The 19,949-nt window shown below is 49.1% G+C and overlaps 2 long non-coding RNA genes and 1 pseudogene across 3 annotated transcripts; 2 read left to right on the forward strand and 1 right to left on the reverse strand.

Moving 5' to 3' along the window:
* The first annotated feature begins 455 nt into the window (after positions 1-455).
* LOC120682249 lies at positions 456-2,832 on the forward strand (annotated as a pseudogene).
* Positions 2,833-9,605: 6,773 nt separating this feature from the next.
* On the forward strand, positions 9,606-11,210 carry LOC120682251. The gene is made up of 4 exons (XR_005678330.1): positions 9,606-10,171; positions 10,271-10,479; positions 10,596-10,668; positions 10,748-11,210. It is a non-coding gene; the product is annotated as an uncharacterized LOC120682251 (long non-coding RNA).
* Positions 11,211-12,224: 1,014 nt separating this feature from the next.
* Positions 12,225-14,732, reverse strand: LOC120682250. Of its 2 annotated transcripts, XR_005678329.1 has the most exons (3): positions 13,733-14,732; positions 12,863-12,918; positions 12,225-12,728 (listed from the first exon to the last, which is right to left on the reverse strand). It is a non-coding gene; the product is annotated as an uncharacterized LOC120682250 (long non-coding RNA). The 2 variants fall into 2 exon arrangements; XR_005678328.1 differs by having other exon boundaries at positions 12,863-14,732.
* Between the last annotated feature and the right edge of the window lie 5,217 nt (positions 14,733-19,949).

A 19,949-nucleotide genomic window follows, 5' to 3' on the forward strand; every position in this document is an offset into this window, starting at 1 on the left:
GCTCCAGCCAGTCCAACAGTATTTTTCTCTCACATCATTCTAGCTCCAACTTTCAGCTCCAGTCTGCCGAAAGCAATGTTTGAAATTTTGGGTGCATGAGAGCAGGTATTATAATCGGCTGCAAGCCGGCGAAGTCCAATGTGGAGGAGAGAGGGAAGAGGAGAGAGAGAAAAACGGGCGCTCCGCTCGTCGCCGGCTGAATAGAGTACGCTGCTCGCTGCTGATGGGCCCGGATGAAGCTCTTCGTCGGCTTGCAGCCCGCAGCGGGCGTGGGCGCAGGCGGCAGGCCTCACATGCAGCCGGCTGGCCGGCGCAACCACTATTCTTGCCCTGAGTGCATCTAAACGAGCCATTGACCATGACAGCAGTGCGCGTGCCAGATTAAATGCTACCTACCCTCGCGGTTCACGAGGCTCTTTTCATTTGCGTCGGAAGCCGGGGGGGGGGGGGGGGGGGCGGTGCGGTTCGTTCGCTCAGCAGTCAACTCCTGCCTGCCATCGTTCGACAGATCGAGCAGAGAGAGAGCAGAGCGCGCGGCCGCCGCCGCCCATGGCGTCGCCACCAGGGAGTGCCGCCGCTCGCTCCCCCAGGATCCCGGCGTTCCCGGTGGGCCCCGGCGTTCCACCATCTCGGCACGTTCTCGTTGCCGCTCGTGGAGGACGACGTCCGGGCCGCGGTCCTCGCCGCTCTGGGGCTCGGCTACCGCCACCTCGACGCCGCCGCGTTCTACGGCTCCGAGCGCACCGTCGGCGAGGCCGTGGCCGAGGCGGCGCGGCGCGGCGTCGTGGCGTCCAGGGTGGAGGTGTTCGTCACGACCAAGGTGTGGTGCACGCAGTGCCACCCGGACCTCGTGCTCCCCTCCCTCAGGGAAAGCCTGCGGTAGCTTTCTGCCATCAAGCTCGCTGCTCGTTTTTATTTCTTAATAACTCTTCGATTATTGAATTTACTCCAGTAGAATTTTAGTTAAAATTCCGCGACAGCTGAGTTGAGAGTATCAATTTCAATTGCACCAAAATAATCACTGTGCTTTGCTTTGGATGTCAAGCTCCGGGAATTGAAGCTTGCTTCTTCTTTTTTTTAAAAAAAAAACGAGCCAGAATTGAAGCTTCTTTGATCTCTTCATCTGCAGGAACCTTCAAATGGAGTACGTTGATCTGTACCTGGTTCACTGGCCCATGGCTGTAAAGCCTAGCAAGCCTCACTTCCCAATGAAGAGGGAGGACATCGTTCCCCTGGACCTGGCCGGCGTCTGGCGGGCAATGGAGGAGTGCCATCGGCTGGGCCTTGCTAAGATGATCGGCGTCAGCAATTTCACGACCAAGAAGCTCAAGGAGCTGCTTGCGACAGCAAAGATCCCCCCAGCAGTGAATCAGGTTCGTGTGGATCGATTGATGAATAGTCACACATGGCAGCAGTTCCTTTTTCATAGTAGATACGACAACCAAGAAAAATATTATACTTGCATAGTTCAAAACACTTGTTCTTCTAGTATTTCTAACTATCGTAAAATAACTGCTGTTGTTGCACAACTCCTAGACAAAGACAACTTTCGCTTATTTTTAGTCTTACCCTTAAACAACTTACTAGAGGGTAAGATGGTCACATTATCTACCACAGCTCTAAAACAAGTGCTGTGAAGCTGAGGGGGTGCTATACTTCATACAAATATAAAAAGAAAAATGCTACTATATGCTAGAGCAGAAGAGCTCGAGCCAACTTAATTTGTATGATTGTATCTGGCTTTGCTCTCTAGTCTCAACTCTCAAGTGTCCACACTGTCTCACATGTCACAGTATCAGAGATATTGATGAATGAGATAACACTCTGCAGGTCGAACTAAATCCATCTTGGCAGCAGCAGAAACTAATCGAGTTCTGCAAAGACAAGGGTATCCATGTGACTGCTTATTCTCCCTTGGGAGGCCAATTCGGATCCACAGTACTAGAGTCTAAGGTTCTACATGAGATTGCGCAGGCCAGAGGGAAATCGGTGGCTCAGGTATCGACTGTATTCTCCCAAAGTCCCAATGCTTCTTCATCCAGTTTTGCGATACACTTAGTTTCTCACCATGAAAGGCTCCATGTGTACTGAAACTGCTGGATCGGAGCATTGTTAGCATCGTGTTAGCAGCGTGACTGACAACATCCCATCGGCATGCTTTCTCTCCCCCCAGATTTCGCTGAGGTGGGTCTACGAGCAAGGCGCAAGCATGGTGGTGAAGAGCTGGAAGCAGGAGAGGCTCAGGGAGAACACCGAGATCTTCGACTGGGAGCTCAGCGACGAGGACCGGCTCAAGATCAGTCAGATGCCGCAGCACAAAGTGGCCAGAGTGACGGGAATGCTCTGCCCCGAAGGCGTCTCCAGCGTGGATATCGCCGAGGTCGACGTCCTCGAAACGTAACCGGCGTCTCCGTCTGTTTGCTCTGGTGTCAATTGTTGATCCTTAGGCTTCCAACCCTTTTTAATTTAAAATTTTGTACTAATTCTTCAAAATGAGATTTCATTCCGAAGAATTAGTACAAAATTTTAAAACTAAAGAGGGTCATAGGTACACTTAAGTTTATCAATTTGCACCCCTGCTGTTTGCAACGGGCTGCATAGTTAGCGGCACGAGCGTGAGGAGACGCACAGGGAATTTCTGGAAGCCATACACTCAACTTGAATTTTTCTTTAGCACACCTGCATCTCGGATATGCACATGGGATTTGTAGTTTATAAGGATAGAAAACGTGTTTTTAACAAATAATAATAATCAAATCACCCAATAAATACTGTCAATGTCGATTTAAGTAATGTACCCACAGATGTTGCTCTAAGGGCATTAGTAGTGTATTTTGCCGCTGCCGGTCTTATGGTGGACCCCGCACAGGCATGAGGTCGGCATCGTGACAATGCCACTGAAAATAAAGCAGCTGACTTTTTATCAGGTGCCAACGTTCACCAATCACGAGTTTTTTTTCTCGAATACGCAGGAGAGCTGCGCATTTTTGTATTAAGAAGGAAAATAGTTTCAAATTACATCAACGCGCGGTCGTGTGAAACACGCCGGCCCCAAATACCGAACACTATATTACAGAAAAGAGCGACCGGGGACTACAGTAAGACCGAAAGGCTACTCCTCGCAAAAGAGACAACCTAAGTTTGTAGCGCCCGCGGCAATCCAATTGTCTCCCTCGAACTTGATCAAGCGACAAACCATGAGAGTTTGCTGGTTATCGTTGCGGAAGGTGCGATCATTACGCCCCTTCCACAGCTGCCAGGAGATCAAAGCGAACAAGGAGTCGAACCCCTTTCGCTTTTGCATCGGGAGTTGTCTGCGGAGATGTGCCCACCACTCGGAGATGGACATGCCGGCTTGTGGAGTGATGTTCTGCAAGCTAAGTCTGCGCAGAAATTCCCACCAAACCTGACGGGAGAAAGAGCAGCGGAACAGAAGGTGGTCGCAGGTCTCCTCGTCCTGGTCGCACAGCCTGCAGGTGGCATCCGCTTGAAGGCCATGACGGAAACGGCGTTCAGCCGTCCACAACCTGCCCAAGAAGGCCAACCAAAGAAAGAATTTCACTTTGAGGGGGGCCCAGGCTTTCCAAATGAGTTTGTGCCCGGGGAGTGAGGAGGACCCGAGCTGAAGGGCCTTGTACGCAGAGCGCGCAGAGTATGTGCCTGAGGCAGTCCACCTCCAGACAAATGTGTCCGCGACATCTGGCCGCAAGGTGATGCGTTCCAGGCGATCCCAGAGTAAGTTGTACTCCTGCAGAGCCGGCTCGGTCATGGTTCCAGTGATGTCCTGAATCCAGCGACGGTTGGCGATGGCCTGTGCCACCGTCCTAGCATTTCTAGGTCTGGTTCGAACAAGTTTCAGTAGGTTGGGGGCCAAGCAGACGAAGGAAGCTCCATCTAACCAGCTGTCAGACCAGAAACGGATGGATTCACCGTTCCCAAGCACAGCAAGGACTGAGGCTCTGAAGAAAGCTTGTACTTCCGCAGAGACTGGGATGTCTAGCTCTGACCAAGCACGCTCGTGGTCGGTTCTCTGTAACCAGAGCCAGCGAGTCTGAAGCGCCGTGTTGGCAAGGCGAAAATCAAGCACTCCCAGTCCTCCCGCCGAGACAGAGCGGCAGACGATAGGCCAAGCAACCATGGATTTCCCTCTGGCCGATTGATCCCCGCCGGCCCAGAGAAAGTTACGGCGGATGGCGTCGATCTCCTCGATTGCCCATGCTGGCAAGAAGTTCGCCATGATCAAATAGATAGGGACCGCCGAAGCCACGGACTTGACGATGATGAGACGACCGCTTTTGTTCATCAGAGTGCCATGCCAAGGTGTAAGCTTAGAAGCCACCTTCTCGATGACCGGCCGGATAGCCGATTTGGGTAGGGACTTGACAGACAGCGACGCCCCCAAGTACTTTGTTGGAAAGTGCTGGATTTGGCATGGCAGTTCGCACTGCAGCTCGGTGAAGCAGGTTGCCTCGCCGAAGATTGGCGTGATCGAGCACTTGAGCAAGTTGGCATGCAAGCCGGAAGCCTTGCCAAAGATGTCGAGCAGCCTGGCGATGGCCCGTCCCTCTCGCGCCGTAGGTGTGGCAAATAGTATCACGTCATCTGCATAGAAGCTGCAGGAATGCTTGATTGCCTCGGTACCACACGGCTGCAGAATGTTTTCAGCTAGAGCTTTCCGAAAGAGTCGGTCGAGGACGTCCATGGCGATGATGAACAACATGGGGGATAAGGGGTCCCCCTGCCGCACACCACGGCAGTGCTGGATTGGTTGTCCGGGAGAACCATTCAGCAGAACCTTGGAGGAGGCAGTGGAGAGTAAAGTGGCAATCCAGGAGCACCAACGGTTACTGAACCCTCGGGCTTGAAGGACCTCAAGGAGGAATGGCCAGGACAACGTATCGAAAGCTTTGGAAATGTCCAACTTTACCAGTGCTTTCGGTATCTTCTTCCTTCGTAGCATGACTGAGGCTCGTTGCACATATTTGAAATTGTCCAATATGGAACGGCCTCGGATAAAAGCGCTTTGATTGTCCCCAACCAGCCGAGGCAGCGAGGCTGACAACCGATTTGCTAGTAGTTTGGAGAGAAGTTTGGCGAAGCTGTGAACAAGAGTGATGGGCCTGTAATCTCTTGCTTCCTTCGGCACAGGGATCTTCGGGAGGAGAACTAGCAAGGCATTGTTTAGACAACGAAAGCTTGAATGTGCCGAGGAGTGAAAGGAGTTGACAGCCCACATGATGTCGCTACGGATGATTGGCCAGGCGGTTTGGTAGAAGGCGCCAGTAAACCCGTCTGGACCGGGCGCTCTGTCGGAAGGCATGTCCCTGACTGCCGCCCAAACCTCCTCCTCTGAGAAAGGTGCATCAAGACCAGATAGGTCCAGCGCGGGCAAGTTTAGGGTGTCGAGGTTGATGGAGGCCTCCCTGATCTCCTCCCTGCCCATGATGCTCGAGAAGTACTTATGTAGGACATCAGCTTTCTCATCATGAGAAAAAGCAATCTCGTCACCATTCCTAAGGTTGACGATGAATTTCCGCCTGTGCCGATCCCGAGCTTTCAGATGGAAATACCTGGTGTTTGCGTCGCCCTCACGTAGTTCTCGAACCCTGGCTCTTTGACGCGCGATGGTGCGTTCCAGGGAAGCCAGACCAAGACATTGCTGCTTGAGCTCCTTGCGCAGATCGGCTTCCAGCTCCGACAACTGGCGGCGATCCTGCTCTTGCTCCAACCGGAGTATCACCTCCCTGGCGACAAGCAGTTGGGTTTTTATGTGCCCGACTTGCTTGGCTGACCAGCTTTGGAGTTCCCGGGCCGTGCGCCGGAAAAATTCATCGAGCCGCCGGAACGGGTCATGAACGGTGTCCGGGCATTTCCATCCACGGGAGACTGCCTCCATGAACCCGTCGAATTTTGGCCAAAAGATTTCAAAATGAAATCTTGGTTTCCTCGTGAATGCAGCGTTCGTTTGCAGCAACAGGGGAGAGTGATCGGAACACTCGGAGGCCAGAGCTTGAAGGAAGCAGGAAGAGAAACGCTCCTCCCAGTCAAGCGAAACAACCGCGCGGTCGAGCTTGACCAGCGTGGGATGGAGACGATCATTACTCCAGGTGTAAGATCGTCCATGCAGGTGGAGATCTTGCAACTCCAGCTGGTTAATGGTCCGTCGGAAGAGCCGCATGTTCCTGCGGTTAACTCTGGCGTTGTTCTTGTCAGCTTCAGAGATGATCAAGTTGAAATCACCTACAACGGCCCACTGCCCAGCGCAGGCACCGCGGATAGCTTGCAGCTCCTCCATGAACAGCTGTTTTTCGTTGTCGGTCTGTGGTCCGTAGACCGAGGTCAACCACCACGGGTCCTCATCACCCGGAGTTTGCACACGCACTGTCAGCGAGAAACAGCCAACGTGTACGTCGGAGATGGAGGCGGCTCCCTGGCGAGCGGCAATTAGAATTCCACCTCGAGTATCGGAAGCGGGGAGATAAGCGAAGTCCGTGAACTGGACTCCCAGCAACCGTAGCATGAAAGCGTTGGTTACAACATCAAGCTTCGTCTCCTGGAGACAAACGATAGAAGCCCGGCAGTCCTCTACCAACAACCTCGTATCGTCGCAACGGGCACGAGAGTTTAACCCGCGGACGTTCCAGGACAAAATGTTTAGATTATCCATGGACGATCACAACCGGGAGCTGGGGCAAGGATCTAGGCGGGGATGCTTGCCAATCCGCGCGTCGACGTTGTCCTCCTCGAAGGGCATATCTCCTTGATGGCCTCGGCATGAGAACGCGTCAAGCCGCTCTGGTAGACGTTGCTGTAGGCACGTCTGGCGCTGTCACAGACAGGAGCATTGTCCGCCAGGAGCTCGAAGCGGCGCATCAGGATCACTTCTCCACGTTTGGCCGCCGGCACCTTTGCAAGAGCAGTGCTCGCAAGCCTGGAGCTTCGCTTGGGCTTGTCAGTAGCTGGCGGCGCCGGAGTCCGCTGGCGCGACGGTTTAGGAGCCAGCGGCGTAGAGACTTGGCGCAGCACGCTAGCGGTAAAGCGCTCGAGCTCCGCGCTGGCCGCAGCATCCGCAACAGTCGGCTGCACAGAAGTGGAGGGGCAAGCAGCGTCCGCCGCGTCCTCGTCGGAGAGGAGCACGGGGGCAGCTGGTGCCCCCGCTTCCGGAGGGGCCACCGTGGGCAGCGTCATCCCCATGGCCACCTGCGTCGCACATGTGTCGGCATCCGGGGCGAGCGGGGAGGCTGGCGGCACGTGAACCACCACGACCGGCTCGTAGGAGGGCGATGCAGTCGTGTCCCGGTCCGCCTGTGTCGCCAAACCCGTGTGCCCCCCGAAGCAGATGTCCGGTGCGAGAAGCATCGGATCGGTCGCCGTCGCCCCCGGGCCCCGTTTGGTTTTCATCTAGCACAAGTAGCACACAACTCCCGAGAAAAGAATCTTGCTTGCATGAAGCACTAAACAAAGTTTATTTGCAAAACCCTTTTACAGATGGGTGTAACTTTTCGAGACGAATCTAATGACTGTAATTAATCGATGATTGGCTATAGTTATGCTACAGTAACCATCATCTAATCGCACGGTCAAAGGCCTCATTAGGTTCGTCTCGCGAAGTAGTACAGCGCTGTGGAGTTAGTTTTGTAAATTACCTTTATTTAGTACCCCTAATTATTGGTCAAAGTTTTTGTGCTACTTGTGCTAGGCCAAACCAAACAGGGCCCCGGATCGACAGCAGTTGCCAGGAAGCAGACAACCGCTGGATCGGCGTAGGGGTCCACCACTGGTGCGCCTGCCCCCTCGTCGGGAGTAGGACAGGGCACGGCAGGGGGAGGTGTCGCCTCCGGAGGTCGTTGGTGGTAGTGCGGCTCCAACGGCACCTTCCTTTTCAGAAAAGTGCCTTCCCGTCTGCCAGGCAGGGCTCAGGTCAGCACCCTGGCCCAAAGCAGACGAAGTCGGCAGAATCCCAAGAAGTGGGGCCACGGCCGCATCTCCGAATTGACTGGAGGTCGCCGTGGCGGCGGTCTCGCCGGCCGCAGCTGTTATACAGGCGACCGGCGCCGGAGCAGCTGGCATGCCGGAACCAACCAGCCGACTGGGCGCCGACGCCGCCACATGGGTGTCGCCAGCGACCCCAAGCGAGGCGGCGCCGTCCGAGCAGTAACCACCGCGGCGGGGAATGACCCCGCTGAACGCGTCATCTGCCACGCCGCGACGGACCGCGAAGCCCTGTAGCAGAGGCCCGGAACCGTACGACTCGCCGTAGTCACGATCAGGATCTCCATCGTGCCCGCTGTCGCCATTGGAGAAGAGCGGAGATGGAGAGGTTGACGACGAACGAGGGGTGAAGTCGGCGGTGCTCCTGATGTGGATGAGGACCTCGTAGGCCAAGGTCTTCTTCCGGCGCAGGTACCTTGGCAGGTTGCCGAAAGTCAGTTGGAGCCCCGGATCAGCATGGTCGATAGGCGGTTCCGGCTCCGCGATGTGTAGAGGTCTGGACGTGGGTATGGAGGGAGGATCGGATGTCCAGGCAGTGAGCTTGAACGACGCACGGTCCGTCTTGGACGCAGTCGCAGCATCGATCTTCTCCACCCAGCACGACGGGGCGAGCAGCTTGCTCGCGGTGTCGAGGCTCCAGGCGTGAGGCGGGACACCCTCGAGCTCGACCTGTACCCGAATCTGAAGGATGGTCGACGAAGCATGTGCCAGGCGCGTCCATGGCCGGAAAACCATCATGGTTCCCCCAACCGGTGTCCGACCGGCGGCGAGCAGACGGTCGCGCACAGCCTGGCACCCACAGAGGATGATGAAGTTCTCTGGGTAGAACGGCCGAACCAAGCAGCCGATCTCCACGTCGGTGGAGCACCGGACGGCAGCAGAGAACGCCTCCAGGGAGACGGTCTGAGAGGCGTTGCCAGCCAGGGCCACGACGGCGAAGCGGAGACGGTCCTCCTCAGCCGCCATGTCATCGGAGAAGTCGATGTAGCATGCTTCCCCGCGGCATCGCCCTTCCGGCGGAGCAGAGGGGACCGCCACGTCGAAGGACACGGGGGACGGCTGCGGCGAGGGGGACTGCCCCCGAGAGATTGGTGGCGGGAGTGTTGGTTCGGAGCCCGCGCCGCGCGGGGTGCCAGGGCTGCGCGACCGCCGGCGCGTGCGCACTAAGCGCCGCGCGGAGCTGGAGGGGACAACCCCGGCAGCAGAGCTGCCGGTCGGGAAGGATCGCGGCCGCTTGCAATCCCGAGCAAGGTGCCGGAACCCATGGCAACGAAGGCACCGTGTCGGCAACCTGCACGTGGCCACGCGGTGGTCGTAGGACAGGCAGTTGAGGCACCTGCCATCGAGCTCCGCAGGTAGCCGACGACGGGGCGTGGGAGGCGAGTGGCGACGGCTCGCCGCCGCAGCGGCCTGGCCGCCGTCGACCCGAGGGAGCACCTCTCGCCATCCGTCGGCGTCCGGAGGCGAGAACCTGCGCCGGCGAGCCGGCTGCCCCGCAGGCTCGACCCGTTTCCCGAGCCGCTGGTGGATGGGGATGCGCGGGGCGGACGCCCGCCGGCCGCGGCTGGCCGCTGGCCCAGCAGGAGGCTGGCAACCGCACTGACCAATCACGAGTTGAATGCAAGGTTTGCGTCCTGGTTGGAAAATTCAAACATGTTGCAGCAATGAGTGATATTAAGCACTCAGTTTCTCATACAACTCATATAAGGCTGCCGATAGTTTTCTGGTCCTGTTGCAGCAGTAATCAAACGATGGTACAGTATTCTCATGCCTGTTCAAGATGCAATAACATTCTGATGCGAGCTTCATCAAATGTATTAATTCTACATTCAGAGCTAGCAATCCTACCCTTGATCTACAAATAGCTAGTGACATTTCAGTTATTCAGTGTTTCAATATGCAGTTACCAAGTTTAAGCTCAGCAGCACCAAATTTTTAAACACCCTCACAGCTGCCAGGAAGTACCAGCAGCTAGCTGTAACGAACGCTGAGATGTTCTCAGGAGCAGATACAGGAATAGAAGAATGGAAGTTCTCAGGAGGTTGTGGTTCATTCCAGGGATTACTTCAAGCTGTGTCGTACCAACTGACATCAATACTGAAGATATGAGTGTTCAGCACGACAGAGAGGCCAGTTCATCGGCAGCATGGTTGACTACGACTTGTACTAATGCTGCCTGGTACGAACCGCGCATACAAAGCACTCCTGCACCTTGTCAGTGTGCGGGGAAAATATGAAAAGTGTGGCTTGATTTTTTTTTTACGGCTAATGGTTTCAGTGAATGTCAAGGGGTCATGGGTTTATTATGCATGGGACCTTAGAGACCACTATGTGAACATTATTGACCCATCCGCGGGAAGAGCTGATGACGATTTTATCAAAATGGTACATTCAAACACTATCAAGTTACTAGAACACTCCATCGTCTACACCATAAGCAATATGTTCAGGGGCTAGGACATCAACTTTTCTTGCTTTGAGAAGAAGGTAGTCAAGATTTCAGATAGATCATGCAATACGTACTTGATACAGACCCATAAGTTTGATTTGTCCAGTGCCTTGCGTATGATTAGAGAAAACAACTGTTTTGTTTTCTTTCTCAGGTCTGAGACTGGGTTTTACACCTTGTACTGCATGAAGAATTTGGATGGTGGCAACAAGGTCCACACAACCAACGTGAGTGCACAAAAATATCAGACTTCTCACATTTTCGCAATGCTGCAACCTGACACCCCCTTCAATTGTTTACTAACAGGCAATCCAGAAATTTAAAGGGTACTACTTGCGGTATGAGGCTTTCGGGATGAAGGACAATAGGGGCAAGCTGCCTTGTGTTTATAACTTTATGTTCAGACAATTGATGACTAAAGCTGCACAAAATGCAACGTCAAGGAGGTGGCTCAAAGTAGTTCCGAAAGACTTATCCCACCAGACAGCAAATCTGTTATTAGTGAGGAAGGAACCAACCGATGTCCGCGTGAAAAGATTTAGTCTTTTGTTAGTGACGAAGAAACCACATGGTGTTAGCGTGCAAGGATTAAGTATACCAGAGAGAATCGTGCTGCTAATTGGGTCATGGAAATGTTTGTCACCGTCTAAAAGTAGCTCCTTCTGTGGCCAATTAAGTACCTTAACTTGGCTTTTGATGACCTGCCACTAGAGGGCCAATTTGACTTCAGGCGCTGCAGATAATTAAGATACCTCTTGTTTTGTGTTTAGATGGTGCTGGCTATATTGTGAAAAGCAATGTAGAGGCTCATATACTAGACACACGGCACGGTTAGCCTCGCATGCATCAATGCACATTGTTCGCCGATTTGCCAGGGATACTCTCTACCAGCAACGCTGGATCCTAAATTACTAATTTCAAGATTAAAACAAGACCTTCTACTGCACACTCGGTTATTTCTGCGCGCCTCGGCACCCAGGTGCCAGAAGGTCCTGAAACACACGAATATCCATGGCAGTGAAAATCGGGTGTTTTGCAATCAAATCCTCTGCGATGGATTTTGGGCCGGGAGGTGTGATCTTCAGGGAGATCCGAGAACTACTATCTTTGCATTTCAATCCTGAGAGCATCACCCATGCTCCTCGTTCTTGTAATCGTTGTGCTCACAAGTTAGCTCACTTTGGCCTCTCACGGGACTCGGATCAACCGATACTTTGGTTCGATCCCCTCCCAAGTTTTGTAAGAGTGTTGTTGGATCGCGAATACGCTGATCCAGACTTCGATGAATAAAGAAAGTGAGCAAGTTAAAAAAAAAAAGGGTGTTTTTCACTTCTTTCACACCTGATTTTCTAAGTGTCAACTAGAGATATGATGGCCTGAGCTGATGTGACCATATATGACAATCTCACGATACAAGATCTGACTTTTCCATGGTCAGACACAGCTGTGAAGAAAAAAATCTTTGCATGCAGACACATAAAAGAGATTAGAATAGGCTAGGCACGACCGCACGACAGTTCACATGATCAGCATGGAGATGACAGTCATGCTATAGTACAGAAAAAGTTGAGAAAAATTAAATTCGGTATGTGTGTAAAAATATCAGAAACACTATAACTAGATTTTAGTTACACATCCATAACACTAAACTGACTGTCATTATCACTGTCAAACCATTTTAGACGTATTGTTTGTGAAGTTGTGAACATATGTATGCAGCAAGAATGAATGATGTACACAAAGAAGAAAATTGCAGAGGTATCATCTGACAAAAAAGGTCATCGACAAAAACGAGTGTAATAGAAACAATCATATTGATGTGACAACCATCCACACTCATAATTTTTACAAAAGACTACCTGATGAACTCGATATACATGGCCATTGATAGAAATTAGTAAAAGACTTAACCATGTCTCATAACACATATTAGCAAATTCTAGACATTGACATGGTTTGAGCACTTGCACTTCTTGTAATTGTCCCTAGGGACAATTTCAGAGACATAAGGTGACAAAGGAGCATCCTCCACTAAGCTAATGTTATCAGCATCGAATAGAATGGAAGATCTCCTTGATACGGCTGTGTCCAACTCGACCAGATTAAATTCTTAGCATTTCTCATCAAGTTTTATAGCATCATTAATTAATGAACAGGCCACGATGAATTCTTCAAGCTGAACCATATTAAACCTATAATTCCCAAATCCCTGGCCCATCAGTTGACGGCACAAGAGGATATAGTCATGTTTCCACCAAGATAGTTCTTCAGTAGGTTCTTCAACATCCTACAAAAGTTCAACACACTGTAGAAATAAAACTTATGGAACACAGAGTAGCTTTTCGGAAAAAAAATGTTCGTTGCCAAATTCAACATGTAATATAAAATAATATAAGGCGGATACATAATTACAGCATTTACCTTGATGTTGATGGTGTGAATCTGGAAAAACCTTGAGCTAGATGTATAAGAAAGTTCTACATAAAAGGAACCAGAAAATAAGTTAGGAAATAAAAATGATTCAAATTAAAATAAAATGGCAGGACCATTTTGAAATTCAAATACATAAAAGGGGTAATGATTAACACCTTAATTAAATGACAGTGTAATTGATGGTGTAAAAAATAGTAAGTGCTAACTGTAAATATAAAAATTCAAATTTTAAAAGGATTGAAGCCTAAGGGGGTCATTATTTACACCTCAATTACATTGAAATAATAGTGTAATTGATGATATACTCCATCTGTCTGAAATGTAAGTCATTCTGGCATTTTACCAGATTCATTGAACATTATCTGAATCTAGACAAACTGTATGTCCAGATTCATTGAACATTCTATGAATCTGGACACAGTAAAACACTCCCAGGATGACTTAAATTTCAAGACGGAGGGAGTATATAACAAGTAATTAGTCAGATAAGACCTATCTGTCCATGCATGTACTTACTATTGCCTGAAACCAGCATCCCACTTTAGACTATAAAATTAGTCAGATAAAAACTCATCTAAAAAATTTGCTTGCATAATTAATCAGCTTGCTGAAAATCCATGGAACTGACTATGTGAATTAACTAGAAATTAATTATTAGTAAAAATAGGGAGGATTACACAGAAGGGAGTATGCGCATCTCTTGTTCATGGAAGTATCAGATTCAGCTACTAGTTGCATAACTTGAGCTACTAGCCGACTAGTCATATCAATGCATTGTATGAGTCATATTCACATACTTTGTAACGACAATGAAAAAACATAATAGAATGTGAGTTACACAAAATTTGCTAAGCATACTATTGTAGGAAGCCTTCTGATCTGCGTACGTTCACTTGAATCCAATCTCAGGAAGGCTCAGACAAGACTGTGAAACTGTAGGAAAATAGTGCAAATATCATAACACATGCATGTATCATGCTAAGAAACTCACACCAATTGGAAATGTAATCATATATTAGGTTTGAGCACACCACAATATCTGCAAGGGTATAAAATGACTATCAAACTGAACAGACTCATACAAAAGATGCATAGTAAAGTTTCATTAAAAAATCAGGCAAGAAACAACAAATGTTCCCCGAAATATGTAGAAAAAGTGTGAGCTACGGAAGCAGGCAGCCCTATCTAATTGACAACAATTCGGTATTGGTTCAGCACATTCTTCCCATATCCTCATCTTGCATACAGCATACCAACAGAAAACAAGCAGACTGGGAAGCGAACAAAATCAGCGAGGACATGTACCCCAAGTTTTTTTTTTTGAAAAGTTCATGTACCCCAAGTTTGACAGCGTAGAGAATTGCACATACTCGGCAGCATATGCAATTGCACTGTTGGTGAGCCTCCACCATAGTGCCCACCGGATAGGCGGAAATCAAGAAGACGGGACCTCTGGTGATGGATACCAGGGACATAGGGAGAGTTGGGGAAGGACACCTGGATGCGAAGAAGACTTGCGGCGGAGCGCCGGAGATGGCGCCCGAGCACGTGTAGCCGAGAACGAGTAGATCCCGTACGGCAGCACCCTGGTTTGCGGCGGCGCTCGGCTGGAAACGTAGCTGGGTTGCGGCGAGGAGCGCGCGGTGGCGACGGAAATGGAATGCGGCGGTACACAGCGGTAGCTGGATTACCCTGGTGAGCAACGGGAGCACGGCAGCGAGCAGCGACCACCAGCGGAGCTGGGGACGCCGGAGAGTTTGGGGGCGGTCGCCGGCGAGTTTTGGGGAGCCTGGATCTGTGCGGGGGCCATGTGACGGGGGTGTGGTGGATGATGTGCACGGATAAAAAAAATGGGGGTCCCACGCACCTGGGGAATGCGGGGGTGGGAAAAGAAAAATACTGTTGAATAAAGGGGAGAGGCAGCTTTACACGGATCTCGGTGCGCTGCATGCAGGCGAAATGGACGCTGCAGATAAGCAGCGCTTAGCGGGTACATGTTGCTTTGTATTTTTGCTTAGAGTCGGTTTAGTTACCAAAAATTTTCACCTCCCCTTTAAACACATATATGAAGCACTAAATGTAATTAAATAATAAAACTAATTACACAGTTTGGATGTACACGACGAGACGAATCTTTTGAGCCTAATTAATACATGATTAGCCATAAGTGCTACAGTAACACACATGTGCTAATGATGCGGTCAAAGGCCTCAAAAGATTCGTCTCGCGGTTTCCAAGTGAGTTCTGAAATTAGTTTTTTAATTAGTATCTGAAAAACCTTCCCGACATCTAATCAAATATGTGATTTGACATCCAAAAATTTTCGTTTTTGGAACTAAACAGCCCTTTAGCCGCGGCAAGGGGCGCCTGCCGCCTGGTATAATGGTCGGTGGTGGTGGGGAGTATTGGGATTCGGGAGAAGGGTCACGGCGCGGTGAATGCTGTCTCCAGTGAGGCCCTCGCCATCAGCCGCCGCCGTCTGAGCGCGGCGGCAGTTGACGCGCATGCACCAGCCACACTCGCACACTCGGCGTCGCGGCACCTGTGGCGAGGGGCGCGGGGACCTGGGTTGGTTGGGGATGGATTACCGTCCGGGGTTTAGACAGTATTTGGTTTACGGTCGTGGCATTCTGGCCGTTGAATCCAGGGTGTACGGTCGAGATTCAATCTAACGAAGATGAATGGGGAGCGGTACGTGGACCAATTAGCCGGCTGGTCCGCGTATGATTTTCCACCAACCCAGTATTTTCTCGACCGTCTGCGGCCGGCTGCGCTATTGCTTGGCTGTAGTTTCCAAGATTCGCGCTGGTCCCGTGTTTGGTTACAACGAAAAAATTTCGCGAAAAGAGAATTTTGTATGTATAAAGTATTAAATGAAGCCTGTTTGTAAAATCTTTTCATAGATAGGTACAACTTTGCGAGCCGAATCTAATGAGCATAATTAATTCATGATTAAATAAAGTAATGCTACAGTAACCATGCTCTAATCCTCCTCTAATCGCACAGTCAAAGACCTCATTAGCTACAGTATTACTATAATACCCATGGTTGCGGAGGTGGCTTTGTAATTAGACTTCATTTAATACCTCTAATTAGGGGTCAAAGTGGCGAAAAATTTACGTGAAATTTTTTTTCACCCACAACCAAACACGGCACAAATAGTCCCCCGTCGTTCCAAGGACCGAGCGCTGACATGTCCTCTATTATCTCTCTTCTCGTTTCTCTCTCCTCCATACTCTCTCTTCTCTCAAAGCCCATCTGCTCGCCGCCGCCATCCTCTCCTCAACACCGCCGATCTGCTCGTTGTCGTCGTCCTCTCCTCGCCGCCACCGCCACTGCCCATCTGCTCGACGTCGTCATCCTCTCCTCGCCGCCACCGCCGCAGCCCATCTGCTCACCACACCGTCCTCTCCTCGCCGCCATTGCGGCCAAACTGCTCGCTACCACGGCCGCCCCATTCCAATAGCCACCACCGTCATCTCCTCGGCGCCGACGCCCATCTGCACTCCACCACATATGATATACAAAACAAAAGATTAAGCATAAGTTTTGTATACTAATGATTTTAGTTTGGATTTTTGCTAATATGTATTGATGTAGGTTTTAATACTAATTGGGATGTTAAATAAAAAAACAAAAGAATACCATTGTGTTTAGCACATTCCGAATTAAGCCCAGGCTTTCCCAGAAAAAAAAGAAGTAAAAAGATGATCAGAACATGAGAAACAAAGGAACCGTTTATGCCCTCATGTTATACATTTGTATATCGCAAAATAAAGCGCAAAGGGGCGAAATAAATCCAAGTTTAGGAAATTAGGAGCACTAAGCAAGTACATCCAGTGCCAGCAATTCCTGCTGTGATCACTCATGTCATACACTAGTGGTAGCAAAAGAGCATCCTGTTCAAAAAGTATTATGACGGGGCTACATCACAAAATGAAGTGTAAACGGCTGACTGTCGAACATTCTAACAACTAATACAGTAATGAGGAAAAAGTAGTCATCGATTGTCTGATGAAGTCAAAATGGCTAGATTGCTGGAGCTTGGAACACCCAAAAAGCTTACACAGCACGGAGGGGAACTAGTCATCAATTGTCTGCACATATACACTAGGCAAGACACCCTGTTATCCTTAGTCTAAAAAGCTCATACAAGCACTTCTTAAACTTTGAAATTAGTGCTTGAAAAAACAGCCATAAAATACTCAAGAGAAAAAACTTGAAAATAACTGAAGGACGAATACGATTTTACCTTGCTCAAGTATCGCAACTGCGGCGCACTTGACGCCTGGCATGGTCGCATCCTCTTGGCTGACATGCCCTGGGTTCCAGACATTGACGTTTGGCTTCCCATCATGGACGAGCGGCGGGTTGTTCCAGCGCTGTCGATAGCCCATGAGCTGCAAGATGCGTTCCAATGGAACGCGTTTGTGCTCTGCGCTGCCGCGCAAGGCGAGTGCGATCACGTCCATTGTAGCTGCGGCACTTCCTCGTCGTCTTCCTCGACTCCAACACCAAGGTACTACGCATTCACTTCTATTCTTCAGATGAGGATACCTGCAGCGCGCCTGCTTATGGTCCTCCCTCTCCGCTCATGGGTGTTGAGCCTGTGCTCCCTGCCCATGTCGGGAACATTCTTTGGTTCGTGATTGATGACTGGCGGGGAGCATTAGGGTACGATCTCACAACCAAAACTATGACTCAGGTCTAGCTGCCGGAAGAGAACTGGGTCTTCCATGGGGTTCTCACAGCGATAGAGAAATGTGGGTTGGGATTAGATTGAATTGCAAATTAAGTATACTCCAATGGTCGATGGTCAGAGAGCCCGAGGAAGGTGTTAGATCGGATGAAAGCATAGTCATGGAGCTCAACGAATTACTCCATATCCGTATCATATCCTAGAATTAGGATATAACCACATACCCACTATGCTGAGGATCTACATCTAAGACACGCCAACTCACTCTAGAGTTGGTTAGCTTTTCCAATTTCTAGCTACTCAATGTAGTTCTTTCGACAGCAGAGCCGCTTTCTTACTTTCGGGAACTAGGAGACTAACACTTACAAAACACTTTATTACAACACAATAGTATTAAACAAGAGTACACAACACACCATCTCTTTGTGGCTATCCTAGCACTCACCATTCTCATCTATCATACTCTTTTGATTGATGCCATGGCAAGGAGGCGTTCCTCTATTTATAGGCCAAGGCGAATCATAGGGTGGTGATACCTGCCCCCCCCCCCCACCTTATACAAAATTCTTAAGTATTACAAGGTTTTCTAATTTATTTATTACTAATTCTACAATACTCCATGAAAATATCTTTTTTATTGTCTTATGAAGAATACTCTAGAAGGTTGCCTTGCATTCTACCAACAGACCTTCATCATCCAATCTACCGAAGTCACGAGAGTTGATTGCAGTGATGGTCGGACCAATGGCCTGATTCCATTCAGCAGTTTCTTCACCCCTGCAGGTACGCTTTGCTGCTGCTACCTATTTTTCGTTTTATGGTGGGTCCTTGAAACTGGTTAGAGGTGCTAAGAATTCATTCATCTATTGTGCATCTTATGGATGGGTGATGAGATCTTGACAATTGATGGGTTAATTATCATTTTTGCCTTCTGGTGAGCAATGAGTGAGACTAATGTTACTCCGTTTCTCTGTTCTGCAGAGTTCCAAAAGTATGGAATAGCTCCTCCCTAAACTGGATAGTGCTGAAGAAGCAGTAAGTTTTCGTGCTCCATTATGGTTCTCTTGAAATTTCTCCTGATCATCAATTATAAACAAGTCTGCCTACATGCTAGATTGTTTCAGAAATCAGAAGATAGTTGTCTGTGTTCTGAACAAACTGAAGAGCATCTTGAATAAAAGTGATAATTCCCATGTCATTGTTTGTGCAAAGCTTTCTGATCTGTGTACTTTTGTAGCAGTTGTTTCATTGCAGTTACTACCACATGTTTATTCAGTAATATGAAAATAGGAAACGGTGGATCTATGAAAGTCTAGTAAGAACTTTGCTAGTCCTACCTATTTTTTGTTGTGGGTCCTTGAAACTGGTGATTGATGCATACGAGTTTATTCATCTACTGTACATGTAATTGATGCATGACAAGATCTTGAAAATTGATCTAAATTTATGCCGAGCAAGGAATATATCTGCTAAACCCAAGAAACACAGATATCTATGTTTATTTCGGATATCTGGGTATTATTTACACTTATGCATTCTTCTGGGAATTTTGAGTGAGAATAGTGGTGGTACTCATATGGGTCAAAATATCCTTTCTACTTAACATGGAACCTTGGAAGTTGGAACTGAATATACATGTTGTCACTCATTTCCTCTGTTCTGCAATTTTCATCAGTATGGATATGGATTAGCTTCTTTATGAAGTCTGAACTGAACATGTGTTGACTAAGAAGTACGTTTTCATGCTCAATTGTAGTAGTTTTAAATTTCTTCCTGATCATGAATGATGCACCTGGCCTTGTTGCTTGTAGGAGCTTCTGTTCAGTTCATGCTTAGCAGGGTCCCTTCGGAATGATGTCATATTGGATATGTGCCTTGCTTTCATGAAAAATGACTCTGTAGTTAATTGTTTGAGTTTGAGATGAACAAATCTGCCCAAGAACGACGAATTACTTTCAAACTCTAATAAAACATCTTAGGAAACAAATCTGATAATTTTGCATGGTGTGGACGTGCAGACGATTGTTTGTTTAATCCTGTTGTCATTTGATAACTCACTGTTAACTGCTTTACATGCAGGCAAAGTGCTCCAGGATGATGGAGGGAGGAGGAGGCTGACAGTTTGTGCAGCTTAAAATCTTCAGGCGTTTCAGTTGGCATCAGGTCCCATTGAAGCAGCAGGGGTGAAAATTAACGCAAAAAAAAACACCTTGGACTGTACTGTTCCCATAGAGCAAGCTTAACTCTGTAACCTGAATGATTGGCACCATGTACTTTTTCGTGCCTACAACCTACATACATGATCCATGGGGAGGCTTCCGGTCATTTTGTTTTTTGTTTCTGTTGGTAGCACGCTGAATCTGAACTTTGAGGTTC

The sequence above is a fragment of the Panicum virgatum genome, chromosome 7N (assembly GCF_016808335.1).
Source record: "Panicum virgatum strain AP13 chromosome 7N, P.virgatum_v5, whole genome shotgun sequence".
Classification (NCBI taxonomy): Eukaryota; Viridiplantae; Streptophyta; class Magnoliopsida; order Poales; family Poaceae; genus Panicum; species Panicum virgatum.